The sequence below is a fragment of the Cheilinus undulatus genome, linkage group 19 (assembly GCF_018320785.1).
Source record: "Cheilinus undulatus linkage group 19, ASM1832078v1, whole genome shotgun sequence".
Lineage (NCBI taxonomy): Eukaryota > Metazoa > Chordata > Actinopteri > Labriformes > Labridae > Cheilinus > Cheilinus undulatus.
Window position 1 is genome coordinate 18,851,481 of NC_054883.1, and position 13,129 is coordinate 18,864,609.

The 13,129-nt window shown below is 41.9% G+C and overlaps 1 protein-coding gene across 2 annotated transcripts in view; it reads right to left on the reverse strand.

Annotated features, from left to right (window-relative positions):
- Positions 1-13,129, reverse strand: part of zeb1b (zinc finger E-box binding homeobox 1b) — an 84,618-nt gene that overhangs the window by 36,731 nt on the left and 34,758 nt on the right. The window contains exon 2 of one of the 2 annotated variants that reach the window (XM_041813937.1): positions 518-609. The exons of the other annotated variant lie outside the window; for it this stretch is intronic. The gene's annotated coding sequence lies outside the window, so the exon portion shown is untranslated. The remainder of the gene's footprint in view (positions 1-517; positions 610-13,129) is intronic. 2 annotated transcript variants of the gene reach the window in all.

Below are 13,129 nucleotides of genomic sequence, written 5' to 3' on the forward strand. Positions count from 1 at the left end.
ATTTATTTATTTAGCCTTTACTGAGCCTGGTTAGACCAACTGAGATCTCTTTTTTAACTAAGAACTGACTAAGAATGGCAGAAATACAAAGCTTCAACAATAGTCAGACTCATACAGCACACATTAAATGACATCAACAATCATAAATCATCAATTACAACAGGTGCAGACAAAAAATTTAGATTCAAGACCTTCACGAAGGATTTAAAAACAATCAGACACGGGCTATTTTAGATGCACCCCTGAATTCAATCCAAGCATGATTAAAATGACTGTATTTATATGGAACCGTGACAATCGGGACATGCCAGTATCTCAATTTTGAGAAACACAGTTTTGCTACCTTGAGAACTCATTCTACCTGTACAGGCGCGACTTTGATAAAATTATAAGCTTGTGCTGATGACAGCATTGCATTTAAATGTGCTCATATTTAGATAAACATAAACCAAAAAAGTTGATTTTCCAGCCATGAATGAACCGGGAGTGTAGTTAAATCTGGAAACATGCAACTCACGCCATGAGTTAATGACAGTTCACAGCTTTGTGAGCCAAAGATGGATAGACGACATTCGGTACGCATCCTAGGAAACGTGTCAACACTCTGGCCTGAAATGGAGCACAGTGAAAGTTCAGACAGGAAGACTGTTTCATTCTTTAGTCACCACTTGGTCATATCTCTCCCTTTTCAATTCTTTCTCTATTTCTGCTCTGGTGATCAGCTGGTTATCGGTGTTCACTCTCTCAGCCAACCAGATTCTGCCACAATCCTGTCCTACCAATCATGCACTTGCCTTATTATAAATCTGTCATTCTCTCATTCACAGTCGGCCTGTTGTTTCATTGTGGATGCTGCAACCCTTCTCCACCCCAGCTACCTCCATTCAGTAAGTTCATCAACATCTATTCCAGATCCTCACAGGTCTCCTGCTCATCTCATCCTGCACACCTCAGTCTCCACTTCTAAGCCACCTCATTGGTTCCTGGGCCAGCTTCTCCAAAGTCTGAATTGCAGGCAGCATCATCAGATGGCTTGATTCGAGCATAATGGCTTGGTCTAGACAGCTGCCACCATGGCCAGCAACGTTCTAAAACAGTCTCAAATCTTTAGTCAGAACTGGGAGTTAGAAATTCCTAGTCTGTGAGGAATCTCAGTGCTCCATGATGCAAACTGTCTAACATAGACAGACTTTGAGAAGATGCATTTATTTATAAAACATCACCATTATGGGAAAAAGGGAGGATTAACTAATCTTTATTTGGCATAAAAGGATAAATAGGACTTTTTCTGCAGTAAAACCTTCAGCTTTTTGATGACATACTGAATATGCAAACTTAAATACACATTTTGGGAAGTAAAAACCCGGAATTTTAAAAGAAGATACCAACTAGATAGATTCAAGAGAAAAATTCAGCTCGGAAAATAATACATGGATTACACAAACAGTTATTTAAGACTATTCGATCAAAGTGAAAACCTATGACAACCTGTGGATCAGAGCTCTACAGGAATGATTTCAGAGGTGAGCTAGAAGACAATGGGCTCTTGACTTTCTAATGATGCCGATCAAGGTTTTAGCACGTGAGCTAATGGGCCTCGGCAGGTCACTCATCTCCCATCAGATGAGCACTTTCCATGATAACACTAATGCTAATGGAGACTATTGTTCTCTTAATCTGCATGATGACACTGTGAAGTGTAAAGGAAGTCAGGGGGTGTTAATGAGGAAAAGCAGAAAAGATTTGACTGTGCCTCAGAGAGCGTGGAATGCTTTTCAGAAAAGAAAATGACTAATCCTCTCCTATTATGTGCTTTGCCTGCCACGTGCTTTTATTACTCAGGGTTAGTCCTAATAGTGCTGTTGTACCTAAATGACACCCGGATAATAGACTCTGTTTCTACTCCGGGGAAGTCGCAGGCTTTTCTGGCTACAGACGATGTTATTTCTCTGCGGGGCTAATGAGCGCCATGATGAGCCACACATTCTGTTACAGCGGGCATCCTCAGAGAGTTGCTGCTTCTGGCTCCTCTCAGCTCTTCTAAATAAGGCCAGGTGAGCCGGTGGGGACGGGAGGGTGTGATCACACCACACAAACACTCATCCACAGCTATTCCCGGGCCACCAAGTTTACACTTGTCTCATAACCTATGTTTATGTTGGAGGTGAGACAGCCCCATCCAAGGTAATAACAGCGGTACACCTAAGTGAGAGTGGAGAGAGAGTGTTTTATATGTTAAGCTGTTCAGAGGCATGCTTGGTATGTAGAGGGCTTTCAGTCATTATGGTGGTCACATGAGAGTGGCTTCATATCATAACACACAGGTAATAAACATTAAATGGTAAATGGACTTGAGCTTGTATTGTGTTTTTCTAGTCTTCTAACCCAGTCACTCCACATTCACACACTGGTGGCAAAGTTTGCTATGGATATTTGGCCATCAGTATTAGCTTATCCCATTCTTACCCATCTATACACAACTGGTGCAACAGTGGGAATAAACTGATTCATTTCTTGCCCAAGGACACATTGGCACTTGATTGTGGGAGCTAGGCATTGAATCCATGACCTTCCAGTTGCAGGACTGCATAGACCTCCTTACATTGACTTAATTCATTGTGTAGCTGGGAAAAATCAGAATAATAGAATCCTGTGCAAAAGAAGGGAGTTTCTCTAAGGAAATTCTAAATTTGGATGCTTCATACCAAAGCTTCAGGAGCAGAACCACACCTCAGCCATGCATCTTCCTGCGTTTCCATATACTCAAACCTGCACATCTCCTCCCTTTCATACTCTAATTCAGCAACCCTCCCTCCCCTTTTCTTCTATTGGTTCCTGGACCAGCTTCTTCATTTCTCCCTATTTAAAAGGCCACTTTGCGCAAATTTTGGTGAAACAACATGTCAGAATAAAGGTTAGATATGCTGCAAACAGGGCTGCACAGTTTTAATATTCTATATACTGTTTCAAACCTCTCTCCAGGGCTAGACTGAGACAAAAATTCTGTTTTGGCATTTTAGCCTCTAATATGTGCTCTAAAATTTAGTCAAATATGACACAACAACCTCAAATACTCCACTGATAGCAAACACAATGATTGCACTGAAAAGCACACAAAGAAAGAAGTGGAAGTCATAGAATTAAACTTAATCTGAAAATAACAGACTTGGTGTGCAAAAAGCTTAAGTCTTCTACTATGGCTGCCTCCTGACATAAAACATATTTGAACTGTCTTTTAAAGCAACTCCTCAGTGACACTCATCTGTTTAGGTGACATTAAAAGTAACTCAGAAAGTCATTCCATGCCACTAAACTCCCACAAACACATGCATCTGAACGCCACCCACTTGTAGTATCTACTTCTCCCCCAGTCGTTCATCAGGGAAGAGGCCTGCTCCAGTTCTCCAACACTCAGCAAGTCTACGGTGAGAAAATTCTCACCAAGCCAGCCAGTCCAGCGACACACCAGGTGACATGGAGAGCAGTGATGTAGAAAGCGTATGAACAGAGAGGGACGACAAAAAGAGGAAACATCTGCTCTAGATTCTGGTAAACCCAGAAAACCTACAGTCACGCTTCCGACAACCACCTTCCTTCTGCTCTACATTTGACCTCTATCTGTCTTTTTATGCTCTTACAGTTGATCTGGTACGTGTGTCTCAGTCAGTGCTGTTAACAGACACATAAACCATGTAAAAACACTTTTACTTGGCTTGATATCATTCAATGATCCTGGAAATCACTTTGAACCCCAACAGAAACATAAATGTTTAGTCGGCACAGGAAACCATCAGCTCACACCTGGATAAACATTTGTTTCCCTTCTGTTAGCGGCTGCTTCAAGTTAAAACTAAACCCTCCCTAATACCTGCAGCCAGCTCACAAACACTTACATGGCTAATGTTGCGTTAGCATCCGTCAAACCTCATTGCAGTGTCGCAGGCAGAATGAAATGTCCCTGTCACCTTCATGTCAGATCCATTCATGCAGCAGCTCCACACTGATCGCTTTTGAAAGCTGAACAGGTCATACTCTAGTTTGAAAATTGCCAGTTTGTATCTAAAGTTGACACTTTGAGTGAAGGCTGTGTAAAAATACGATTAAATCAACTTCCCCAAAGGTTTACTCAGTCTGTGTCAATGTAGTCAGTTACATCAGGTGCATCAGGCTGTGGCTTTTCTCTCTGATCACTTCAGCTCTAATGTTAGCAGCATGCCCAGATCAGCAGCGTGGAAATCATCCACTCATGCATAAAGGCTACTCTATGAATAAATGTATCCAAACTGTGATGATCATTTGTCATCTGCAAGTGGGAGGCCAAACTTTCAGCAAGCTCTGTGTGCTGTCAGACAACAGAATCCAGTTTCATGTCTAGATCCAAACCCTGACATCGATACAAGCAGGTCAGACAGCGCAGCATTTTTAAAGCTACAGCTAATATGCTACAAATTTTTACAGTCTGTCTAAGGTCTAAGTCTAGGAAACCACAGATACCTGATGGTACATCAGGTTTAAGATTTATTCTTAAACAAAGTCTGGCAGTATAACTCTATAACAAACTATACAGACTAACATGGCTATGCTAGCTTTGTAATTACTAAATAAACCACTGTAGCTAAGTTAGCTTCAGCAATGTCAGCTTTTGAAAATGTAGCTAAAGGTAATGTAGCTACATAGTAAGCATATCTATAGTTTTAGCTATGTTAGCAAAAAAGCTACACTAGCTATGAAAGCTACATAGCTCTAATATCTGCATAACTTAAGTAGCTAATGGAGCTACTTAAGCTACGCTTGCTGCTTTAGAGTGTTTTCATGAAGGACAAGTTTTTTTTCCTGTCACCGGCTGTTTACTCAGCTTTACTGAACATTTATAATCAGGTTTTGCAGATGAGGTTTTTTTAACTCTTAACTTTTGGTGTCCTTACCTTTACCTTAACCCTTACCCTAACACAAAACAGAAGTTCATCTCAATCTTATTTTGAAGTTTTACCATTCTGAGATATACGGTGTCAAGTTTTCCTAAAGAGTCAAGTTATAGTTTGACTTATTAGTTTTTTTGATTATAAATTAAATGGCAAAACGTTGCTCATGACTGACTATCTTCATGCAAGATGGCTTACACAAGTATAAAGTAGCAATGGTGCTGAGAAGCATGCTTAGGATGAGCTCTCTAACACTAAAATTACATATACTTAGTGTAAATGTATTATAAACACAAGAAGAAGAAGAAAACCAGGACATTGTTTAGTATCATTTCCACAAGCAGCACACAAATGCTCAGCAGCATGGTCTGAGATTCCTTCACTGTAAAGCCTGAGGACCGACAGCTGAGCTGGGGCGCGTCGAGGTGTGTGTTTAAATATATGCAATGAGCAACAACGGTGTTATCCAAACCTGCCTGTTCGCCGCAGGTCTATATTAGGTTAGTGTAGCACAGGGCTGTTGCATTTTAGGAGCAGGTGACTGGACATTCCTGCCTGTATTAGGCTTGACAGTTTACTGTGGGGGAGTACAGAGCAGGGAGAATTACACCGGCCCATGAAGGAAGGAGGGAGGAAGGGAGGTGTGCTGCAAAATAATCCTCCAACAACACAATCTCATTTACCTGTACACCTTAGTAATTTAACACAATATCTGAGTTCATTAAGGTGATAAAACAAGACTGCCATAAGCTCTGTCACATTTTTATACCTGACAACTCTTCCTGTAGTCGAGACTGTTTGTTATGTAGATTAATACAAAGATTACCAGTCAGCAGGGAGAGAAAAGAGGGCACAAAAAGGTAAACGCAGGGCCGTGATGGTAAAGTGGGAGGAGAGAACTGCTAATGGCTTAAAAAGACAAAGCTGGCCTGTCACAAACGATGCTCATCTGAATTGATGTCTGCCCCGGGGAGGGAGTGTCACAAAGTGTCACAGAGAAAGAAGGAGCAGAGAGGAGAGGCAGAGGCTGCTAAAAGATGACATAAAGGGTTAAAATAAAAGAGGAGACCCAGTCAGCGAGAAAAGACAAAACAAGGAGGTCTCCAAAATTATTAAATTGAAGGAAAAGGACGTCATTTATGTGGGTTTGGGCATATTCAGTGTTTGAAAGCACCTCAGTAAAGGTCAGTGGTTAAGGCTGTGGCTCTGGCTGACAGATGTCTCTGTGAGGGGACAGGCTGGAGGGCAATATTCTGCACACTGGTACACACATGCATGGACTACGGCTGGATTAAGCAAATTAAACAAAATTTAGGCATATTCCCAATATCTCCTGCAGTTTTAAAATCCCTGAAATGTGTCTGAAGTTATATATATATATATATATATATATATATATATATATATATATATATATATGTATATAAATATATATTTGTTTTGCAGCAGAGAGCAGAGATGTTGTGCTCAACACATCAAACAAGTGTCATTTTTTAAAGAATAGTGCAGTATACAAAAAAATCCAACTTTCCTTTTTTGTATTTCTCTTAATCAAAATGATAATGACATAACATGACCAATCCCTTCAATAAAACAATTGAAATCACATTTTTAATATATGCTAAAATAACAGCAACAAGATATTTTTAACAACAAGAATGTGCATTTTAACTAATTCATTTAGACATTTGTCAGTATTTTTTGTCATCACATACCATAATCAGCCATAATCATTATAAAACACCTGAATATGCAGTCAATAGTTAATGTAACACCACCAGAACATGTAAATAACAACTGGCTTTGACTGATGTGATAATGAAACGTTCAATTTAGGGATGCAAAATATTGGAATTTTTGTCCAATATGCCAATATTTTTAAAATAATTGTAGCCGGTATTGATATCGATAATGACATTTAAAGGTAGTTCAGATTAAAAACTAAGTTGTTAAAACACACAATTTAAAGTGTGAGGTTGGACAGTTTAACAAATTTCAGTCTTTAAACAGACCATTTTGGTGGTTGAATTGTCGTCCTGATCACTGGAATGTTTGGGCGTGACTTTTCAGATAGTCACTGCACTGCTGTTTCCACCTACTGTCATTAATTTTAACAATATTTTCCTTCTAAGAGCATAGATCTATTAGCTCCACTTTTTTTGTGAATAGGATGCTTTTCTGATGTCTCTCTACATAAACGCTGGATAGAGGTGATGTCTTATGATCCCCAATGAAGTTGACTTTCGAAGCAGCTCTTGAGCACCACAGAGTGGCACATTAAACAGCCTCAAACCTCCTCAGTCTGGTTAAATTAAACCAGTGGTTCTCAACTGGTTAAGCAAACCACCACCCACATTTGGGTCCAGACCCACGAGTTGAGAACAAAAGATTAAACTAAACATCTAAAACTGGTCCAATAGCCAGCTTACACAGTGAGAAAAAATGAATGCTGCCAAGCTACCAAGATGTATTTTAAAAGATGTGCAGTCAAAATGACTGCCGGTAATTTTTCTAGGTAGAAGTGATCATATTTATTTTGCCTTTGAAATACAGACACTGTTAGGGAAAGTCAACAGCAGCATTTTCAAACCAGCAAAGTTGAACGTATTACAAATGTGAAAACAAATGCATAAGATGAGAAACTTAAAACATAACTGCATATTAAATCCCATTACTGAAAGATAAAAATCATAAATAGATTATTTTTCTGAGCTATTCAGCCTAGCACAGACAGGTGGACGTGCAGAAATGACAAAGATCTGCTTTTTTGTTCATTAATTGCATTTAATTTTCCAACCGCTGCAAAACCTCCATTTAGAGCAACGAGGAGGTCAGTACACCTCAGTGAAGTCCTGTCTGAGATCCGTGTTGACAACCTACTGTGGCTTCACTAATTCTGACACTAACAGGGAAAAGTGCAGCGAGAGCTCTTCCTTTTTGTCCAATATCCTCCTCTTTGTGGCATTTCAACAACAGCTGACTGCGCTCTCATTTCTCCAGAATGTCAACTCTGTCACAAGACACCCGGGGCCAAACGTCGCGGTGAACCCCTGACACACACATAATCAAACACAGCGCCTCGGGCTATCGCTCAGTTGTCACAGTGGTTTCTTGTTATTCATGTGAAGCAGGGAGAGAAAGGGGTTAACGCCATAAACTTACATCCACAAAAGCTCTTTTGTCACCTCAGTCCTTCACCAACACCACCCCCCCTTTTACATCCTTTCCTTTCTCCGCGGGCAAAGTGGCTTTTCTCCGTGTGATCAGGAAGGGTTAGCCCCCCCCCCCCACCCCCTACCTCTCCCTACAACACCAGCCTCCAGGGCGAGCAGCACCGAGGAGCAGTCAAGCAGTACTGCTCACACCATTACCCTGCTGTTAAATGACCATGTGGGTGGACTACAGGCGGCCTGTCGGATGGACAGACACGAAAAATCTGTCTTGCTAAACTAGGCGTGGAGGAGTGAGTACACGTGTGTGTTTACATGTTTAGGCATTATGTGAATTTGGCAGGTAGGATATGTTCATGAATCCAAGTCAAATACAGAGAGCACAAAGCATCTCACACATCCAACCAAACAAAGAGGAAAAGCTCTGCTTCAAAGTGTAGCAAAGAGCTGAAATGCCAGCAACATTTCTGTCACTAGCCTAAAAATATAAAAGATGTTCCTAATCCATAAAAGAAGCAATAGTGCAATGAAAAACCCAACACTTTCAGCCAATTAGCATACCCCATCTTCTTATATTGTCCTGTTTATTTAGGCAGCCAGAGTTTTACATCGTTGCTATTGGCAATACTTTAAATAATCTTTGAAGTTCAACATTTTGGTAACAAGAAAACCCGGGACCTTCTTGCTGTGAGGCAACAACTCAGTGAGCTAACCCCTGCACTGCTGTGCAGCAATCTTGTCACATATCTTTATCATTTTCATTTTATATCACCTCTTTTATCATTTAATCTACTGTTTCCTTTTGGTTTCGTTTTGTTTCATATTGCATCATATCTGCTGTATTGTTAAAGGTTTTGTCATTGGTTCAGGATCACAGTAGAAAAAGTTGATGTGGGAACATGTGTGCTTCAAAATAACATCTTGCTCATGCTGCAAGACATCATCACATCAGGTGTGAATATAAGAAGAGTTAAATGGATCCACTCTGCCCCTCAGCTCAACACCCTCTCTCTCCACTATAACTGTATCTACTATGACTAAAACATAACAATGATTTGCAGAACATGGGCGGACAGATGAAAAATCACAAGCTGAGAGCACAGCAGCGTTGTTAATGCACCCTCTCAACACTGTGCTGATTGGCAAAATGGCTGAGGCAGCAGGTAAACGCAGGTCATCATGTATTGATGTATTGATGGCCCTCTTTTTGTGCATTACACCCCCAGGTGCTGGGATGGTGCGTGGGCGTGTGTCTGGTTGCCACCGGCCCGAGAGACCATTAGTCCGCTGTGTCAGAATTCGAAGGCGAGTATCGACAGTCCAGCTGGGGCGATCGATAGGCGCAGATCTCTCACTCCCCTCTGCCGTCATGGTAATGGGTCTACAGTGAGTCAACACTGCTGCTTTAGGACTCCTGTGTACTCTGTTATATCATCAGTTACTGTAGCGTATTCCCATCACTGTAAACAGGAGAGAAATCAACTGTTGCTTTTGTACAAGGCAGGAAACACAAGTGAGTCAGCCATACTTCAGTGCTGAATTGATGGATTGTGTTAGAGTAGTTGGACAAATACAACAACAAACTAAACACTCATTTCTGATTGTACGTAAGCTACAAACATCTGTCTTGTCCTCCGTTCAGCTGACTCATGTTCTTTTCGTTCTGCTCAGATGCTGCTCCCTGAGGCTGAGGGATGGAGGCCAGACCAGGGTTTCTAAAAGCCAACAGGGTGGGTCCTCGATTACCAAAGCACACTGCAATCACTGGACCAGGCTCACGGGACTATCCCATGTGATGTCACTCATGATGTGAAGTCACTCAGGAGGGAAAGGCCAGATGTTTTTGGGATAAAGCACATGCAGTGACATCCAGTGTCCACAAGCAGAGACTAATTCTACACACAGATGATAAGTGTAACAAGATTTTAAATGCAAATATTGGAGTTTCTCTGCTGGAAAACTGTGGATTGTTCCCTCCTGGTGGGGAGTGAGTCCTTGCCGCAAGTGAAGTTGTTAAGTATCTCAGGGTCTTGTTCACGAGTGAGGGTAGAGGGGAGCGCGAGATTGACAGGCAGATTGGCGTAGCATCAGCAGCCGTTGTGCCGGAGCGTTGTGGTGAAGAGGAAGCTGAGCCGAGAGGCAAAGCTCTGAATTTACCAGTCAATCTTCCTCCCAACCCTCATCTATGGTCATGACCTGGGTAATGACCGAAAGAATGAAACCGTGGATACAAGCGGCCGAAATATGTTTCCTCCGGAGTGTGGCTGTGCTCAGCCTTAGAGATAGGGAGAGGAGTTCAGACATTTGGAGGGTGTTAGGAGTAGAGCTGGAGACCTCGTGGAAGACCCAGAATGCGCTGGAGGGATTACATATCCTGTCTGGTCGAGGAACTCCTTGGGATCCCCCAGCAGGAGTTGGAAAGTGTCGATGGGGAAAGGGACGCCTGGGTGGACTTGCTCAGCCTGTTACCCCCCGACCCAGCTCGGGATAAGCGGATGAAGATTGATGGATGGAATATTGGAGTTTAAAAATGCAACGAAATAGAGTGTTTTGGGCACAACTTTGATCACTAAGAATCCTCTGTAGGTCTACTCAGCTTGATTACATAATATAAAATCAGTCCTTCTACATTTTCCCTTTTGGTTTGTATTTTTTCAGGAAGGCCAGATTGACAGAGAGTGCATACTGTAATTGGAGTTTGACCAATGACAGCCTGCAGCCCTGGAAGCCCTGATCCTATCTGGAGCATTTCCTCAAAAACATCTTTCTGAAAACTCCTCAGAGCCATAAAGGCAGGGCTGTACCCGAGACCAGCACGGCCAGTAGAGCTCGGTCTTTGTTTCTCTTAACAGTACGGTGGTTGAACTGGGTCAAACAGAGCAGTGTAAGCTCCCTGTGGTTCAGGGGGAATTCCACTGGGCAGAGCGTGACCCTGAACACTGGCCTTCCTGTTCCACTGTGGTGATGCGCTCCGTAGCCGAGAGGAAGAGCGAAATAAAGACAGTCCTGTCTGCGCTCTGGCTCGTCTTGTCACAGCAGCAACATGAGTGTGACTTCTGTTGATTATGTGTGTGTTTGTTTGCACCCGTGTGCAGCTGTTGTCAGACAGATCAGTGATAACACTGCGGCTTTTAATAAACTCACCAGGAGCATGGATGTGTTAGCGTGTGTTTGAGAGGGTGGGTGCAGCGTACTGAGAGACTGTGGCGTGTGATTGATGGGAGCTTTAGCACAGTAAACACATGCACACAGTAACACAGTACGTAGGAAGTGGGTGGAGAGAAGGGTGGTCGGATGCTGCAAAGCTCAGCTAACATTATTCATCCACTGCTCATCTGTGAGAGTTGAGCCCACCGTCCCTCATATTGATGAGCCAGGCGGTGTGTACCGCTTACTTTATTTACCTGGCTACACAGAAACCATAGGAGTCTAACATTAAAGTTTCTGTTAAGTCATAGAAAATCAGTGTTTTAGGTTTGTTGTATGAGAAATGGCTGAGCTATACACCACCAGGCCACTTTTCATTTTGTCGACTAAAATGTCAGTGGACTACCTTTTTGATGATGTTGATTTTTGACAGTAATATACTGCTTTTTAACTCGTGTAGGCCTTGGTATCAAACCCTGGTACCAGCATGGTACCGGTACTAACATATCTGATACCTGTCGGACTGAAATACTACACAGATTTTAGTGGTTCATTTCAGTACACACCACCCTGACAGTCCCAAAGAAAAATGAAAATAGGTTACGGAATAAGTGTTATTTATGTCTGCTTGCTTCATTTCAGCAAAGCATGAATGCCTCGTAATCTTTTACCATCTCTGATGCAGTACACAAGTTTTTGCTAGAGCCTCTTACATAAAAAGGTAACACCTGTTTCTTTTTCCTTGCCTATGATCTATTGGAATCTTTTTTTGTCATTTCTCTGAATCAGTTATGATTCCAAGACAGTTTTTACTCGCTTGGCAACTTTTAACACACTTTGTCTTCTCTTTAAAGTATTGATTTGGCTCCAGTATTGGAAGAAACCCAACAATACCCTTCCCTACAAAAGACAAGAATGATATCGATCAAAAGACACCTTCTGCAGGTAGAGACGTTTGTTCCTGTTCTAGAGAAGTCAGGCTGTTTTATTGCTCCTTTTTCTTCCTTGGTTTTACTTTCAATCTCCTGGACTTTTTATTTGCATGATGGGGTGATTCAGAGAGAAGAAGGCTGGGAGAGGGCGGCTAAGCCGCAGAGAACGCAGGGAGAGGGCAGGCGGGGAGGAGGAGAGGTTATTTTGGAGTCTCTGAACTGTAATCACCACCTACAGCTGCTTCCTCCCAGGTGCTCCAACTGGACATCAGCACAGAAAAGAAGGGAGAAAGTAAAGAACAGAGAGAGCTGCAAACCCACCAGAGGAACAAGAAGTACTCAAAGAGAAGAAGATGTAAAATTAGCCAGAATTTCCATCTATCACTACATAACTACCCTTAACCACATTCTAATATCTCCCTGTTTCCCACCGCACACATTGCAGTGAGTTTCCACATTTTTTCTCATTCTGAGCCCCTGCAGGCAAGGGGAAGTTTTATCTAAGGAGGAGAAGGAAGGAGGAAGTTGAAGAGTCTATCACAGAGCTGACACAACACTTCCAGTACCTGACAGAGAGACAGGAAGGTGACTACTGTCAGAGGAAGCCAGTCAGGGCTGTGAGTTATGCCAGACAGAAATGTGACTCGCTCAAAAACAGACAGTGACACACAGGTGAGAACAGAGAACTAGCAGCTTATCACAAGTCTGTTGTTGGAAGAAGTTAATAATCAACATCTTTGTTGTGTTAATGAGTTAATATAAAAAAAGGTTAAAAATGTACTTTGTATATTTTCCCAAAATCCTTGCATATTGTAGGATCTTGGTTAAAATACCCAGGATTTTATCTGTAATATTGAAGTCCAAAGCACTCCATTTTTTGTCATTTCTTTTTTTAAATAACTAAAAATGTCAGGAAAACCTAAAAAGTAAGGAACCTTGCCAATGTTTTTTGCAACAG